This window comes from Rhamphochromis sp. 'chilingali', assembly GCF_963969265.1.
Source record: "Rhamphochromis sp. 'chilingali' genome assembly, chromosome: 17".
Lineage (NCBI taxonomy): Eukaryota > Metazoa > Chordata > Actinopteri > Cichliformes > Cichlidae > Rhamphochromis > Rhamphochromis sp. 'chilingali'.
In genome coordinates, this window is record NC_137944.1 from 20,986,899 (window position 1) to 21,006,311 (window position 19,413).

General features: G+C 39.4%; 1 protein-coding gene across 3 annotated transcripts in view; it reads right to left on the reverse strand.

Annotated features, from left to right (window-relative positions):
• LOC308384404 (teashirt homolog 1-like) overlaps nucleotides 1-19,413 on the reverse strand; it is a 174,549-nt gene that overhangs the window by 76,873 nt on the left and 78,263 nt on the right. For all 3 annotated transcript variants that reach the window (XM_080862946.1, XM_080862947.1, XM_080862948.1), the window contains one exon: nucleotides 807-1,043. The gene's annotated coding sequence lies outside the window, so the exon portion shown is untranslated. The remainder of the gene's footprint in view (nucleotides 1-806; nucleotides 1,044-19,413) is intronic.

Sequence of the window (19,413 nt, forward strand, 5' to 3'; positions counted from 1 at the left end):
CAGATTTTACTTTAGATTTCAGCAAATAAAAAGATGGAACGTGAAACTGGAGCTCTTTTTTTCTTCTTCTTCTTTTTTTTTTTTTTTCACAAAAGCCACAAACATCTAACATCTTCAAGTGATGTATTTCCAAGACACATTGGTGGCGATGAGGATCAAAAGAAAGAGTCGAACCGAGTGACATACACGTGCAGCATAATAAAAATTCATTGAATCTACTCCACAGGCCGAAATGGATGGTGGCAGCGAGGCCATATTGCATCTGTGCAGATGGGGTCAGGGGTCATGTAAAGTTGTTTGAGAAGGCACTGCGCTTTCATGCATCATGTAGCAGATAAAGATTTTGGGGGCTGAGAGCGAGCCAGTGGAGGGTGGGGCCGGCTCACTGCAAACAACAGCAAACACTCTGCTTCCCTGAATTCACTACCAGCCTGTGTTTATGCTCAGGTTTCCAAACAGTAATTTGAGAGTTTGATAGATTTCATTTTTTAAAATAGGAATTTTTGTTATTTTATCACAATTGTGAGAATCTCATATGCAGCATTAATCCGCCTGCTTGTGAAAAGAGCTTTAGCAAACAAGGCGGAACCCCAAATCTTCAGCATTAGGATTGCAGTCAAATCATGTTCTATAATTTAATCAGCCTTTTTTAAAATGATATGATATAATATTATATTTTATTTTAGCCATGGTAGCACTATAGCTCTATTTAAATTCAGTGTTTGCCTTGCAGTCACTTGGCTATCCTGGACCAAACTGAAATATCTATTTAAAGTGCTTCATATGAAAGTAGTGTATGGACTTACTTTCCCAGGTAAGTACCCAGGACCAAGACTTGTTGAGGTCCTGGGTATCATTCACCTGTCTCTCCTCTCATGGATGGACTCCAGCTTCACTGTTTACTTCAGCTCTGTAGTCTCTGTGAGCTCAGCAGTGGTACACAACCCAGCTGTCCGTGTGCAGGTTCTGGTTGTAGGTGATGCAAGGGGATCCTCCAGCTGTAGCCTGAGATGGGGAAGCTGAGTTCTATCCACGGGAAGAACCTGAGATAAGATGGAGAAACGAGTTAGCCACTGGTTTTAGCTAGTGGATCAGTCGTTCTTCACAAGTACAAAAAAAAATAACAACTGTATTTCTATTTGATGGTTTCCCTGGGCATTCACGGTGCCCAAGGAATGAACCCCATTCGGTACATTTATGTTCCCCAAATGACTTCAGTAATTACAGTGAAAGCATTAATCACATTTTCACTTTGGTTTTTTGTACATATTGTCAAAATTAAGTACTTTCCCTCCAGTCTCTTAAGCCTTGACAGTAACAAAGATATATACAGTAAAATAAATACTATAACTGCTGAATAAAAAGCATATTGCTGTTCCAGACAAACCTCCACTGATGCTTTGATGCAAGGTTTCTGAAAGGCTTGAATATAGAAATACAAAAAATGGTAGCAGTTTATATGTTGACCAATTAAAGGACACAAATAATGTTTAATTAAAATATAACTTACATATACCAGTAATATATCAATATATATTTATATTTTGACTGAAGCTGTTCAGGGTAACTGCGAAAGAAAAACTATGCCACTGCTTTTTACTATTTTGAGAATGAAGCCTACTGCATTTACGCAGGAAAGGAGTGAGACAGAGAACCACTGGCATCTCAAGCTGCAAAGCCATTCGTTTGACTTCCTCACTTTTTTATTCAAATGGCCCTGACCTATTTGTTGTTTGATGCCAGCCCTTATTTCATATGATCAACCAACAAGCCGAGAGCGATTGTTCCTGCACAAATGGCATGGACTTGACATGGGCCCAAAAGCGTTCATATACCTCTCTGGCCTGAGGCCACAGTTTGTCATAACACAGGGAATTATGTATTATGCCTGCGCCTGGTGATGACATCACAATAGCAGGATGAAATATAAGCTCTGATATGGCCAGCTGATTGTGGAGAGCTGCGAGGGCTTTCATTAAAAACAGCATATCGCTCATAAAAAGATTAGAGCTGGACAGCTGTTTCCTGATAGTATGAGACTTCTGTAGTGGCTTCATCATAAGCAGGCACACCTGAAAAATATAAAATGCTCCAACGCTGTACGCACTATGTTGTTCTGCTGTGCAAACAAACAACAGCATAGACTAAGTAAGACGGAACATTTTTGAAATATCAATTATACTTTTAAGAAACATTTACCAGCACTGTCATGCTTGAAAATTACAGTATTAAATACAGAGTTCTGTCATTTAATAAGGATGTAAAATATAATCAGTGGCGAATGCAAACTACATTTATGTAAGTACTGAATGCCAAATTTATGTTCTATATGCATTTAGTCTTATATATCTAGGGGCCAATATTAAACCTTTTATTGTTTAATATTGTTTTGACAAGACTTAGAATACAAAAAAGACTATCATATGCATTTCACTGAATATAAATATGATAATTATGTCATGTTATGAAAAAATTAAAGTTTCTCATTCCATAATGGCTAAACATTATAGTTCATATCTATATGAAATACTGAAAAGGGCTTAAGTTGACACATATTAGTTAAACTTTGGTATCATCGCTGTAATTTAAATGTATCCACTTGGTCAATTATATCATAATTAAGCTGGCCGTGTGATGGACAGTGGTCTGTCTACAGTGTGCCCGCCTCTCACACTGTGACAGCTGGTCATCGACACATCCACCCAGCACCCAGAGGTGGGTAAGTGGTTGGCTCTTATATACTTAGAATGTTTCCTTAAAGCGACTCAAAACACACATAAATAAAAATATTGATGCTGCCCTATGTTGCAAGGTTGCCCACCACTGCTTTTAATAGACAGAGTGTTTAGCAATAACCCATTTTTATGTTTTGTGTTCTGAGTGCCAGCTAATATTAATGAATATTGATCACTATAGATCTCAGAAGCATTATTTGAGGATTAATCATCCTGTTATCAAAGTCAGACAGGCTGTTTATGCATGAATAGATCAGTGGTACCAAATTTGATAGTGAAACTTATTATAAGGGATTTTTGGGGGGCTAGAATTCCTGAGCTAAGATAAAGGTCAAATTTGACCCAGAATATTTCCCACTATTATTTATATTTAGCCAGAAGCTAAATATGAAAAGAAAAGAGAGGAAAAGAGACAGACGAATGTTTGTCCCATACTTGCTTTTAACGTGGTTCTCTTTTTGCCACTGCTTAATTCTGTACAACCTCCACGGTGAGCTGTACATAATAGAACAAATATGTTATGTGGCAATGCAGCAGACAAACAAGAGGAAAACAGCGAACGCTGATTGTTTAAGAATAAGGGAGGTGTACAGGTGCCATTTCTAATTTGGTGGGAGAAGTCGTAGGAGGACGGCCTTGAGGAGCACAAAGCAGCTGGAATCAGCCTCATAAACTCACACTACATCAAAGGCTTTTCTGCTTGCTTCATCAAAGGTGTCTTCATTGCTTGGCTCTCACTGTCTGCAAGCACACTGAGTGTGTCACTCTTGGTATGAGTTTCAGGAAATCTTGGCATGAAAGAAAAATTTACTCTTGCATCTTAGAAAAATGATATTCCTCTAACACAACAATGTTTACATAAGGAAATGAAAAATGAAAGAAGGCAGTCACATACTCATCCACGCTCCTGTGTTTTATTTTTCTTATGGATAAAGAAGAAATATCTCTGACTTTGTCAGGGGGAATGCAGTGGAATATGACATTTAAACATGAACGTGAGCAGTCAGTTCAGTCTCTGACAAGTGTGTTAGACATGAATGTAAATCACCTTCACATACGTTTTCCTTGTGCATGCAATAACAGGGTAACAAAAAGTACGCAGTGCGATAACAGCATCGCAGACACCACCTCAGATGAGCGCCGGTGGAGGTAAAGTACATTCTTTTACATTCTGGAGACAAAAATAAATCAGCTGGTTTCATCACAATGATCAAAACACTGTCCAGTTTAAAGTATGTCACAGTCAGCCAGCATTTTGAGTGGCTAAAGCACAACAGACATCTCAGCCAAATATATTACCGGTATATGCAAGCTTTGTTTCACAATTTCCCCACTCTGGATAATGTCAGAACAATCAGCCATTGTCTGAAATTAGCCTTTGTAACATACTGCAAACCACAGGGAGTAGTCTGGTTCAGTCATACTGCTGAAAATAATCAGTTTTGTGTAGATATGGGCAGAGCATGCAAGAGGCAGGACATCTATTTCAGTTAATTCTAACCAACATGCTAGAATTGATCAACTTGTAAATATGCTGTACTGTATGTACGATTTTTCAGAGTGAGCTCTATCTCGTGATAATTTCTTATCCCAAGTGTGTACACAACAAAACTACTGCACAATGAAGGTGTTAATAGATGCATCAACTTCCTGTTTTTAGGTAAACATTGACTATTAACACTTCAATCAGCGTTTGTAACCTTTTTGTCCTAGCAGGTTTGGGCATCAAACAACCACAATTACAAAGATAAACTGAGAAAATGCGTCGGAAGAGAAGAATAAATTGCCTGTGCAGATAGTAGGAGACTGACCAAAACTGAGAACAATGATAAGGCATACAAAGTCAGAAGCCAGAGATGTGGCCATTACAGGTGTGCTCATCAGTGAGGGTAGCACATGTCGAATAGAGAAAAGAAAGTTCCCTCTGGAAGACAATGGCTTTGGACAGGCACACAATAGCTTCATTAGAGGGTTCACATTATCAGGTCATGGGAGATAAAGGGGAAATATCAGAGCAGACACATTCGAATGATGCCCGCCGCCAAAGCCTGCCAACTTGGCGCGTGTGAGCCTCAGCTGTGACGAAGGCTGATTTTTTTTGTTTGTAATTTGATGCTCCTGAAGTTGGCAGTGATGGGGAAATGGTCAAATGAGTAGAGTGTGAAGGGGGAAAAAGGGGAGCGGATTAATGGTTACTCTATGGCGTTGTTACATTCCATCGTAATACCATCCTCCTTCATTGTCCTTTTATCAACTTCCTCTCACAGCCCTGATGGAAGGTTACAGGTTGTAAACAGCATAGCTGAAAACAGACCAGTTTGCGAAGGGGACAAAAGTTGCATTAACAAAACCAATTCCCCAGAACAAACAACCTTTTTTTATGTAATTTAGGGGAAATTTTATCTCTCTGATGAGTCCAAGTGCCATTTTTTACCCATAAGCGACAAAAAAAGACAAACAGCGAAGGATTACCAGCTGTCAGTGCCTTCGAAAATAATTAGACCAGGTGGAAACCCGCAAACATCACCATTAGCAGCCAACGTGAACCTTTTCTGTATTTGCACTAACCGCTAGCTATCGATCCCACAGATCAATCACTGCTGCTGGTGACCAGGCTCTTTGTCAGACTTGTTCACCAGTATCAAGGGAGCTGTCATACAACGCTTACAATCAATTAACAAAATAAGCCTCTTGACCCCCAGGAAGCGCTCCGCGAGCATTGTGAAGGAAAGCAATCTGACCCCTGCGGAGGAGGTGAGAGAGGAAACATCTCCAAAGATTGTCGCTTTTATTTTGTAGAAACCTGCGAGGGAGTAAAAAGAGTGGAAACGTGAAAGAGTGTGAAAAGATTTCCTGGCTCGGCTGCAAAAGAGTAGGTACGCAAAGCATGTCACCTCAAAATATATCGCCGTTATCTCTTACAGATCACTTCTCAAGAGAAAGATTTTACTACCTCGTAAACAATTTGCAGCAACTATACTTTGTCTTCTATTAGTATGATATGTTAAGTGCAACCTATGGGCATCATGACCAATGATGGACAACTCTCAGCCAGTTTTTGTGCATTAGTAGCTCAGCAATGCTACCACTTTAGCCCTTTCAGCACTTACTAATCAAAGGACAAAAAGACACTTTAGTAGTGAAATTCTTAAGATTGCTTTGGACTGATTTGTATGTCTAACCCAGGAACATTAAATCAAGCAAGGCTAGCGTATTAATGTTACTGCTACATTGCACTGGAAATTTAGTTTGCCAGGTTCTGAAGGTGACACCGTTAAGCAGATAAAACACCCCAACTGTGAATTCAGGCCAGTGGAGATACATCAGTGAAGTGTCCCCTAAACTCTGCCCAAGAATATCCCTAATTCCCCAGCTCACCTGCATTTCCACATTCTGACTTTTTCTCTTACGGGTTTTCGCTTCTTCTATATACTATATATGTCTGCATACAGTATCCTTCAGAGCACGCACACACACTCACAGGTGCCTTTCCCTTGAGCAGGAAACAGCCTACAAGGTTGCAGCCCCTCCATGGATGTGCCCATGTCATGGACAAAACGTATTCTAATTTCAGCCAAGTTCGCTGTCACCTGTGTGGTGGTAATAAATCTTGTCTGGTGACAAAAATAGATGCCCATTTTAAGTAGAAATTGACATTAAACAAAATCAGCAGATGAAGAAAGAATACCTTTTCTAAAAAGAATAGTGTGAGATGTTGAAAATTAGAATTAAGCAAATCAGGATCACAAGAAAAGGTGTGCCACAAGTCGTTAAGGAGGCAACAGTGCCTTTTAGGTTTGATGATTTTAACAGTGCCAGAGGTGGTTGGAGGTGGCAGGAATTTGCACAAAGCCTCTGCGCCAATGCCCTTAGAAAATCAGGCTCAATAAAAATAAACCGAGGCACGAGCGGTCTCCTGTGAAGTAACGGTCCTGAGATTGTCGGCAAAGTTTGACACATTACTTTCCAAACCGGTAATCTCCGATCGAGCAGGTCACGCTGCAGCTCTAAATTAGCTTTCACCTCAAACTGAGATCACACCAAAAGTCTCAACTCTGCAACATTTCTTTGTTTGAAGCTTTGTTATCATTCATGTGTATCCTTATTGGAGGTCATGTGCAACGGATAGCAGCGTTTTAGTGTGATAACAATACATAAATGGAGTCTGACAGTCCCATCTTCAAACTTTGCGAGACACACTCCATGCAAATGAGCCTTTAGTCATGTGTTATTTCAACTCTAAATTTTCAAGACAAATCTAGTTCTTGTTTTACATCACGTTTGACTTGGATAAAAAAAATATGTTTAGCAGCTATTCCTAGTGTGTTTCATCATCAAAGACTCCTTGCTGGGCTTTCTTCTTACCTCTTACCATTTCTACTAGACTTGCAACTATTCATCATTCACTCATTATACTGTATTTTATTCTGTAACATCTGTAATTTTTGCTATCTGTGGTCTGAGCCCAATCCCAAATTTTTACAGCTGGTACAAATATAAAACTTAACAATTTGTCCGTTAAAAGGAAATCCTGGAAGGAAACCGCTCCTCCTGATTTATTTATTATTTATGATTATACCTCAGTGGTCCTAACCGTTGAGTTGCCAGATTGTATGACACATTTATATACATGTGGAGGAAATTCTGAACTTATTCAAGGCCAACATGTTATCTCAGTCCTTTGGCTTCTTTTAATTGATCTTCAACTGGCATGTTATGTTGTCTCGTTTATAGTTTCTGATAACGATCTGATAGTGAAGTTCTTATTTCAGGCTTTTCATGGAATTGATTTTTATACATTCGAAATGATGCCTTTACATTTTTACCTTATATGCAGACGAGTTTCCAGCAAACATGTTTGTCTCGTCCCGGTGTCGCTTTGAACTCCAAAGCCATCTTTTTGCCCTTTTACTAACAGCGAGACACAGGTCCTCTCGCGTTGACTGAGTTATTACACCGCGAGCTACTTAGGAGGCGTGTGTGAAACAGCTACAAGTCAGTCTTAAGTGAAACCCCTCGAATGGTTCAATCAGTCGAGTTTATCATTCAGACAGCCTAATGCAGCAAGCCTTTCGCCATTTACTGTATTTGTCATCTATGATATTCATCTGGTTATAAATGGAGCTGTCATGATAATGCTATGAAGGATCACGCTAACCCCCATTTACCAATCTCTTCGTCAAATCCCAAAGGGTGGAGCTTTGATTACTCCAGCAATTAGCGATGTCAGCCTCCTCTATGAATTAAGTATTCAGGTTTGTGTTCTCTTGCTATGACTTGTTGATTAATTATAGATATTTAGTTAGGAAAGGAGACATTAATTATTAATCAAAATTGAATTATGTGGCATAATTAACCACAAAAACTTTTCTATTTTTTCCCCCCCCCCACCCATCTCCATATGCTTTTATTTATATAATCTCAGACTGTTTGTGACGCGTGACAAAACTGAAAAGGCTATGTGACCTTGGCTTATGTGAAAAGGCGCTGAAAGCATTAACAAGGTGCTAATAGCTTTTGTGGGAGTGTTTGCTGTACTGTCAGCAAGTTGGTGTAAGTGCTCAGCGTTAACGCTCACTTTCAAATCCAAAATCAATGGGCTCTTAGAAACCTGTTGTACTGATGCACTGGAAGACTCTATTCATCACCCGTTTATGGCTACATGCTATGAAGTGAGGTAATGGCATTTATGGGTATTTACAGGTGACATGTTGAGTCCTTAAATGTTATTTATTGTGTCTGTCACTCTGCTGCTATTGTAGCCCGTGTCCTTGCGCAGATGATATAACAAATATCTGCTCATATTGAAGTAAAGGTGTAATTTATTGCAAGGTCATCAGGGTCACTGTTGTGCTTTACTAGCAAACAACAGAATGTATCACAACCTTTTGTTGGAACAACAGGCCAGAGTTACTTCACCATGTAATTAGCACTGACTGACAGGCTATTAAATATGAAGTTTGTGACTGAAATGCTGTGAAATATTGATGTTGACCTGTTTGTTGCCGGGCAGATCTGCTGTTGTTGTCTTCATCACGCAATACCGGGAATGACCGACTCTGAACAAAGGGCTCCTTCGGTTGGTGAAACGTGACCTGCAAGTCTTTGTCAAATCTGATGCCGTATGGAAAGGTACGGCAACCAGCTGGTAAAACAAGTGTGAAACAAGGCTTCCACATTTCTTTTGCATCTGCGAAAAATAACTGCACCGGTAACTGCACTTTTAGCAGATTTCCAACTTTGTGATTGATGTAGTTGGTGTAGTTCCACACCATCAGCATAACGCTGTAAGGAGAACATAAGGAAGAAAGACTGTGGCATTAGTTGCAGTTTTGCTCAATTTCTGTGTGTATTGATGCATTTCATAGCACATTTCAGTAACCAAAGAGACTGTGATGAGATAAGGAGATTACTGCACTTATCATAATCACCACTGAACGCCTCTGAATTTGCATGAACATACAGTTTATTGCTTTGGGATAAGGCTTACAATAGCAGCAGCATATTTGTTCATAACCACAGGTAAATCTGAATGACAGCTGTAAAATGTAGCAGTTAATGGAATGCTAAATTCACTCACAATGCCTCAGGAAATGCAGATTCACCAAGCTTCTTTAGTTAATAAATTAAACGGATATCTGATAAAGCTTAGAGCACATGCACAAAAAACAACATTAAAGCACCTACATTCATATGGACCATAATGGAACAAAGCGATCGCTAATATGGATGTACTACATTTACATACACACACAGTCCTGTGATAGACTGTTGGCCTGTACAGGGTGGAGAACTTGAGACCCTGAATTGGATGAGCAGATGAAAATGGATGGACATACTCAAGATAACCTACAGAAATGGAGAAGAAAGGTTATTTAAGTGATTTTGATTGTGACGTGGCTGTTTGGGATAGACAGTGGTCTGAGTATTTCCCAAACTGCTGATCTACTGGGATTTTCTCTCATAACCATCTCAAGGATTTACAGAGGTTGCTGTGTAAAGTTCCTACTGGAACATTCAGGAGTTGGAAACAGAATTTGGCATAAACAACATGAAAACTAACTCCATCATGACTTGCATCAATGGTTCAAGTTGCTGCTGGTGGTGTAATGGTGTGGCTGTTGTTCCTACCTCTTGTTGCTGACCATGTCCATCCTGTTCATGACCACAGTGTGCCCATCTTATGATGGTTGATCCCAGCAGAATAACACACTATGTCACAAAGCTCATTAAGAGGAGACCTTTAGTGCAATCTGCAGCTGCGATGCTACCAAAACCTCAGCTCGTTTATGAATGTGTGATCAAAAATTAAAGCAGTTTCTGTGTATATAAACTTCGTAGAAAAAGTGAGAACATTTGTGTTTGTTCAGGGATTTCTTTGTTGTAACAGTGCCTCTTGTAATAAATCTTAAACTGTTGGAAAGCCTGTTTATTTCCCCCTAAATGGTTCCACATTAGAAAGGAAAACGCATTTGTAGGTTGAGCAGGCAGGTAGGCAGAGTTGAATATATGGGCTGGAGCAATGAAAACCTTGACAAATCTGGTCTGGAACTGAAAACTATCCTCCAAGATGACAATGCTCGCCACACAGAGTCTGGTTTCACAGAGACTATCTGCAAAATCTGGGAGTGGAGAGGATGGACTGACTTCAACCACGCTGAACATTGTGGGATCAGTTTGCCAGGTGACCCACACATCCACATTGGCTGACTTGTGACGAATACTGTTTGAAGAATAGGATTCCATCCCACAAAAGTCTACGACCAAGATGGTGACAAACATGAGGAGAAGGTGCTCTCTCTCCATATGCGTGTGTCTGTGTTGTCAGGCTAGAATACATTGAAATTAAAACTTCTTTTTTTTTACTATATAACATCAGACAGCTAAATTAACTGACTAGAAGCGCCTCCATTACTGCAAATCTTGGTAATGAAAGATATTGCATTTATCCATTCATATCTTTCTGTTTTTTATGCATAAAGTAGCTACAAATCACCCACGCTGCCATACTCCCATAAAGCACAATATTTCCTGAAAAGACCAAGTTTTGTCTTTGAAACTGTCTGAGATAGATATACCCTCTCTGTAATGAAAATGTTCGGTCAAGCCAATTAAAGCCAAGCCATTTTGTCTTTGTGTCTTCCCTTCCTCCACAATTAATTAAACATGGTCATAAAAGGAATATTCTCGTGGTCTGAATAGCTGAAACAGGCCTCCAGTGGTCATGCACTAAGGTTCAATTACTATGTTGTCAATGGGCCTATTATGTGAGAATAAGGTTTGAGCTTGTTCCCTTTTGCAAATGTCTTTGTGCGATAAAATTATGAATGCTGCATGAAAATGACTGACTCCAGTGAATGTTACAAGACGTGGATATGAATAGTACTGAAACCTTTTCAGTGTTTTCCCATTTTAATAATCGGATCTTGCTGCACATTCTAACAGAGATGTGCCTTTTTCTCCGTCTCATTCATTAATCACATATTTCTGTTTAACTTTTTGTTCTTTTATTCTGTTGTATTTTGTTGTTACTGGACTGTGCAGGTAATGTGGGATAGCATATTATAGTTTACTTTTTTAATTGCCACAAGAAAAGGAGGTTAAAATACAAAAATTAATCTCCCACGTCAAATAACAGCATTTAACTAATACCATTATTTCTAGATTATTTACGCTGAAACTACATTGCAATATTCTGAATGTGCCAATAAAATAGGATGAGCTTTGTTATAAACTACATGACAGAACATAGCCCTATAAAGTATTATTGTGATATATCACTTAAACTACTCTGAATGTGAGCAATCTTATCAAAAACTCCTAAAGATGCACAATTAAGTGGTACTGTGTGCGTGTGTAAATCCAATATTTGGGATCTACAACAAAACTAGATGGAAACTCTGAACTTTTTTTAGGTGCCACCTATTTAGTATAGCTCATTGTTTAACACTATGACATGGGTTTAACTAATGGCAAACCCACATGAGATTTCAGGATACCCGAGTAATGCATTTTTCATGATTGAGGATATAAGAAGTGTCCTTGAATGTGGATGTGTCACACTAAGGGCTGAGTTAGTCATCCCGCCCAATGAGCCAGAGCATCTACTGATGGATCGGTGATATTTTTGGCTTTTGTCACAAAGTCTGTCTTTTGAAATTGTACCCATCTTTAATTTAAACATCTGACACAACTCATATAACCTACAGTGGTACTTAGTTATAACAGTAATAGCATAATGCCTTGAAATGAAGTAGAAACATTAAAAAAAAAAAAGAGCATTCATCTTATGTAGGAACCCGAGTCCCATTGTTAAGCTTTTGATGCCTTTTGCATTTCTAGATAGAGCAGTGCAGACGCTAACTTATCACCTTTTAATTTTAATAATAAGCATCAGGTGCCCTACGTGGACAGCAGTGCAGACCTCCTAGTTTCACCACAGGGCTACTTATTATTATTAACATCATTTGTCTCGATCTCTTGCTGGTTCAACAGACACTGTGAGGATGACATGTTAATAAATGACCCTGGGTACCTCTTTGGCATAGGTCTGTTCCTCACCTGCCCCTTCAGCCTCATCAGCAATACACATGCGCACGTGCATAGACAGTAGACTCACAAACATTCAATCCCCAACGGGAAGAGCGGGTGGTGATTTGTTTTCCTGAAGGTCCCTACTCTGTCTATTGTTGTTTGTAGTGAAGGGGACAAATTCAATTCATTCTTATGACAAGAACGCTGTGATACACAAGGATAAAGAGAGAGAAGGGGGGTAAAGGTAGGAAGATGTGACTGTCCAGGTGGAAACAAAAAAAGAAAATGGGGAAAAACACAAATATTTCCAGCAAAACAAAGTAGAGCACAATAGTTGAGCAGTTGTACTTGTGAGATGTGATGTGAAAAAATGGTGCATCTGCTTTTTTTCTGCCTTTCTGATTTAAACTTTCAACAATCAATACCACCATTTAGATTAAACTTGATTGTCAACCTCTCCCGCAATTTCTAGCAATCGAGCATAGACTTTACTACTACGACTGACTTCAAAGCACAGAAATCTAAATTTGCCCTGACAATTGTTAAATGTGATACTTATATAGAACCTTTTCTACTCTAATTGAATAGTTTCTACTACAAACTTAAATATTTTCATGAGATTAATTTCTTGTTATTGCTTTTGTCTACAATCTTGCCTCAAAAGGCAGCAGTTGCTTTCAATGTAATGTTTATATCTGTAGCTAGCACTAGCTAGCTCTGCCAACTGCTAACTAAGCTCTCAATACCTCAAAAAGTTGAATCTGTTCATCCGGACGTAGCGTTTTCAATGGGAGAAACGTTTTGTCACTCATCCAAGTCCCCTCACAGCTATTGTTCATTCAGTGGGCTGGTTTCAGTTATTGTGCAACTGTATTGTTTATGAGGTCGGGGAAACCTGCAGTCCGCTGAGGCTGTAGAAGTGACTTGGATGAGTGACGAAACATTTCTCCCATTGAAAATGCTGTGACCAGATGAACAGAATCAACCTCTTAGGATTTACTTACCTGGACAATTGAGCATGCATCAAGACTGTCAGGGTCCTGGGTCTCCTGACCCAGCGTTTTAGTTCTTTGTGATTTTTGTATTATTGTACTTGGTGTGAGTTTCTAGTTTCGATCCCTTGCCCTTCATGTTTCTCTATGTCCCCTCTGTTCTGTGTAAGTCTGTGTCTGCATGTTTGAGTTCCCCTCTGTGCCTCTCGGTTCTTAGAGTCCTCTGCCTTATGGTTTATGTCTCTGTGTTTCTTAGTTGCTGTCTCCACTGTGTCAAGTTCGCGTCTCTGTGTGATCCTTCCTGTTTTACTTTGAAGGTCCGTGTCTTATGTGAATGTGTCCTGCCTTGCTTGTCTCGTCAGTTCTAATTTCCCCCAGCTGTGCTCTCCTTCTGTGTCTCATTCTCCTCGTTACTTCCCAGTGTATTTAGACCCTGTGTTTCTCTGTGTCAGTGTTGCGTCGTACCCTCAACAAGCTGTGTGTGTTTTGCCTCCGTGTTACCAGTGTTTTGTTTCCAGTTCCAGTTCAGTGTTTTCTGCTTCAGTGTTTTAGTCCACCAGCGTTTTTGTTTGTCTTTTGATGCCTTTAGTTAGTAAGAGGGTTTCCAGCAATAAAGCTGCGCTTTAAGTTGAACTTCTGTGTCTGAGTCCTGCATTTTGGATCCACCACTCCTGCTTGCACGCCTGCCACACAGCCAACCATGACAAAGACATAAGCTCTCAAGAATTTGAATGTTTCTGAATACGTTGTTTTACACCACAGGCAGCGGACATATTTTAAAACCATTAAATAGTTGGGGAAACATTCACTTTGTCTGAATAAAGGATGCCAAAAGTTAAAACAAAACAAAAAATAGAGCATCAAATTTTCAGTTGTACTTAAAGTAGATGTAAACTCTCAGGGTGGGTTTTGGATTGCGCAGCTTGAAATTTCCTGGACTAGTCTGGATGAGTAATCTTACATTAAAAGACAGATATACAACAAAATATTAAAGGTCTGCCATGGCAGAAAGTAAAAAACTTGGCCCTTGAAGTGGCTCATCATTCGCTGTTTAGACTTTGGATTTAATACATGTTCACTAAGAAGGAATCACATGCACTTATACAGACATCTGAAAACACATCACAAACTGCAATACAATGATTGCATGAAGGCCAGGAAAAACAGTGCAGTGGTTGCTAAGCTGAATCATCCAACAACAACTTAGATGTCCATAAAAACAAGCCTGTACAGCTGCTCACTGTATGCATGCAGTTCACAAAGACGCACTGAAGTTGCCAACACAATTGTATTCCACTTGGCCAAAGATAAATATAAAATAAACACACTGAGTAATGAAGGCCTGAAGAAACACACTGGACAAAAGATCTGGTCTACCCTTTTTATCTAAAGTGACAAAACCTGAGCTGTACACAAGACATTGCAGGGGAAAGGTAGGGGGTGATTCAGTACTTGGCTAAAGTTTTCATCACATCCATCATGCAGGTACAATGAATAATGTGAAAGACTTTTATTTAGCTGAAAAAACATATTTTTCTGCAAGTGAATTTTAATTAACAGAAATGAAGCACATTGCAAAGGTGAAAGCAGTCCCCTGTGAATTAAATTTTGTGTCACATTTTGGTGCAACTTTTCAATTAAAAATCTTTTCAGATTTTCCTAAATTAATTTATTACGGAGCACCTATTTTATTTCTCTACAAATATTTGTGCATTAGTGGGAATGGTACACAACATAGATGTGAATCCAGTGTTACGTATACGTAAAAGTGGGCCGACAACATTTTATCAGTACAACGAAAAAAATAATCGTGACAAAAAATTGGGATCTCAATACTGATTGAATTTTGGCCATGCAGCACTGTAAATGACGATGATTAAGCTGTATGCTCGTTTATATCATGTAAGTTGCCAAACCGAAGCGGTGTGGGCAGCTAATCTCTGCGCAGACACACTAGTTCGATGCTGAATTAGCTGATCTAACTTCAGCTCTCCTTTCTGCAAAGACACTATAAAGAGCAAAACCTTAAAAACACACAAGAATAAATAACAGATCGCAAACTCTTCAGTTGTGAATATTGGAGAGTCGTTGTCTTTGGTGGACATGATAGTTGTTTCAAATGGTCTGTGATTGGAAAGAGGTGCTGGAGAACAAATGTGCATGCACCATCTACAGAGTGCAAGAATGTAAAAACTAACCTAGTAAAAACACAAAGCAGTGTCACTAAAATCATTTCACACTTTACTGCTTTCATGTTGGTTATTATAAAAAGTTAGTTAAGAAAATAACTTTACTGTCATCAAACTTATTTCACACATCAGCATTGTGATGAATATACACTAATTAGACTGGGAAAAAGCACCTCACATCCCATCCCGCCCCCAAGTAACTAGATTAACAAATAAGTTATTAATTCTTTAAAAAAAAAAAAAAAAAACAGATTTTGAAAGCCAAGTGTTGGCAGGTGTGGAAGTCTTTCAAGTCGTACCTATGAAAAACTCTTCCGATGCCTTCCTTGTGAACTGTTACATTAATAACCCTGCACTCGTATTCAAATGTTCTGTCGAGACCTAAAGAAAGATTGAGTGCCTTTGCCATTGTGAGGCTAAGATTGAAGACATGTCCCACTGACATTGTTAAAAGTTTATGAAAATATATGAATCCTCAAATGTCACTGGCTGCTAGAGCTCCCAACTTCTACATAGTTTTAGTACAGAATCAGTCTTTTAATCAAAATGATGGAATACTAGTGGGGTGGATTCAGGGATGTGAATAAAACAAGTAGTCGAGGGTCGATGTAGAGTGTGTGCCTGTTTCTCTTGATAGCGGTGCGGGTCAAACAATAGATCTTACTACACACACACACACAATACAAAGAGATGTCTGATTCTGCTCGTGGCTTATGTGCATATGTAGGGACCAGATTTTCAAATTAGCATGATATGGTTCTGACAGAGCGTCAACCCTCTGTCAAATAAAGACATATGGTGTCACATCTGCATGCAAAGCCTTGCATATGCTGCACACATCACATCCCTTTAACCTGTGAGCATAAACATGAGGGTAACTAAATGGTAACGTCTACGGCGTTTGCATTCACAGTGAGTAAACACTTTGAATTCCTATTATTCAGCAAATCTCATCATAAAGGATTAAAATGAAAAATAAGGATTTAGGAGGTTTATCTAATTATTTAAAAAGATAAATTCCTATTAGTTATCAGCTCTGTGTTCTGACTTTTATAACGGATGCAGGCTTATCGAACTTTTGTGATAAATCCAGGTACAACCTAAGGGTGGGAAAACAAATTGTACCATTTATACATAAATTATTTTTAAGGACCATTGATTTAATAAAGTCCCACAAACTGCTTTAGATACAGTGAGTTTAAATCTGCAGGATTACACCCTTTGTTTAAACGCTTTTGAGGTAAATGGCTAAGCTAAACTCTGTATCTTGTGTCTCACTGAGCGAACACACATTCTCTCCCTATAATAAGCAAAACACAGGAGAGCCTTTACCCACAGGATCCAAAGGAGTCTGATGCCAACCATCACCGGAGAGCCCAAAAGTTCGCCTGCTCTTTCCAAGCCTGAAGGGTGAGCTGCTTTGGCAGCACAAGGGCAACCTGCCCAATATTGGGCAGGTGGTTTTAATGTTGATTAGCATAAGTACACAATTACATTGGGATGAAGTTTATGTTGTGTGTTGTATCCCAATGAGATCATATTCGAGCTTCACTGAGTTTTACAGATTTTTGATGGGGATATAGTGAGGAATGTAGCTTTAAGGCATCTTATTTTTAAATCCTATGACTTGCTGATGATACAACTAAAATAGTGAGGTTGTTTACACTAAGCATTGAGTGGGTACACAACTTCAATCTCTGGAGACATACAGAAGGAGTAGAAGTGAATCTAAAACCCAAAGTTACCAGGTGGACGTATTGTGGCTCGCAGTCTGTTGGGAGCTCGTGATATGGAGCTCTATTGTTGGACTGGGAGAATGATTGAGTGCCGCGGGCCTACAGCAGTTGTCCTGTCTGTTCTGTTGCCACTCTATTCCATCATAGGCACTTTTGGCCTTAAGGGAGTCTCCAGAGAAAATGGGTGCTGACCTTGTGCACCTGTGCTTTCCTCGATCCTGTGGGAGGCTCACTAACCCAGGAGTTTGCAGTTTCTGTCCTCTACTTGTTTCTTTTAATTCAGATTGTAATTGAGAGCAAGGACAAAGCGTTTTTATAGAGAGCTCGCTCCACTTTTAGAAATGAAGAGAGGGGGCTTTCCAGGGGGGATGCAAATCCAGGCACGTTAAAAAGCTGACGCGTCTTTCTTAAGCTTCATTGTGACTGCGAATAAATCTAGTGTTTCATCACATCCTTTTTCAAGCTTTCATTATAGTGTGGGTGTTCTTGATGAGTTGCAAACTGGAAATTATCCAGAGTCGGAGCATCACCATGAAATGTCAGTCCATTATGGCCTGTCACTCAGTGCAGACAGATAAATTACTTTGCTGTCAATCTGGCCATCAAATTAAACAAACTGTAAGTTTAATCAATCGCAAACCGGAAGATGGTAAATAAATAAATAAATAAAAATAATAAAAAGTCTTTGATTTTTTTTGCCAGGGTCTGAGAACATCAGATGTTTGATGCATTTTTTTTTAACACTCAGCTCCTTTATAACTGCCCTCATTTGAATGCAATGGTACTCAATTAGAGGGACAAAGAAGGGAGTAATTGCAGATTAAAAACTAGAATGCTATATGTAATCACATGGATCAAAACACAATTAGAACTTCATCTCAACCTGTTATAGCACGCTGACGAGCACCCCCCCATCCTTTGCTCATCTTAATACTTTAAATCATATAAGGGACGGTCGTTTGCCGATGGACAGATGAAAACACCTCTTGCGCCCAACAGTAAATTAATCGCACTAATTATTCACCACGAGGAGACATTTAATGCAAGCCTTTGGAGAAACGAAAGCTGGGCACTCAAATCCTCTCATTTGTAATTGGCTGTCTACTTCAATAATTGATTGGAACAAATGTGAAATGGATGAGAGGGTCTAAGTGTTCTCCATCACATGCTTTCTGGTTCAGCGAGTTCACAGGCGACTGCTTAAAAAGGAGTCCCACTGCACAGATTTACCTGATTTTTTTTTCCTTTTTGATTTTTTTATGATCTGATTCAGCATGTAAGTGGAGGTAGCAGCAACGAGTCCTTTGCTTAATAAAGGCTTTCAAAAGACAGTTTGCCCTGATGTACGCGGGTAATGCTGTAGGCACTGAAGTCAAATGCCATCAATACAGAGACAATAAAACAGTCTATTATTGTAGCGCTAGACTAGACATTAAGGCTCTCATTTTCACAAGCTTGTCGTAAGCTACTCTCCCACATCCCCACATACCTTATCAACTACAATTGACTCTGTGCACCTTTGAAGCAATAAAATCACCTTAAAATATGCAAATTACTCATCTTATTTCTTTTATTGTTTCTGGAAAACAGAGAAAGCAATTAGCAAGAATAACCTTGCTAATGTTTTGTATAATCAGTAGCATCCTGATGCTATTTTAGGGTACTATACAATCATAGGTGGTTAGCACTGTGGCCTCCCAGCAAGAATGTCCTGGGTTTGAAAGCACCAGTCCAGCTGGGGCTTCTCTGTATGGAGTTCTCCCCATGTGGGTGTGCTTTCAGAGTACTCCTGTTTCCTCCAGCAGTTCAAAGATTAGGTTAAAATTGGTGATTTATGGCCATAGATGTGAATGGTCGTCTGTCTCTTTCTGTTAGCCATGTGATATATCAACAATCTGTCCCTCGACAGTCTCGCCCTATGATAGCTGAGATGGGCTCCAGCGCCCGCAAACCCTGAATTGCACAAGCGGATGGATGGATGGCAATCAAAAAAGGGTTACTCCCCCTTATTTAGAGGTGTTAATGCATAAATACTTTCAGCAGGAATAGCAGAGCTACCCTACACGAATGCTCGGCTGCGGAGCCTTGAATAAACTCTTAGTTGGTGAGATTAGATTCCTATTTGCTACACCCATTTTTGTGTGTATGTGCCTGCGTGTCTGTTTTTTCCATTTGTGTCAAGACGTCTTTACGACCATGGAAGATGAAGACATGAAATGAAATCCAA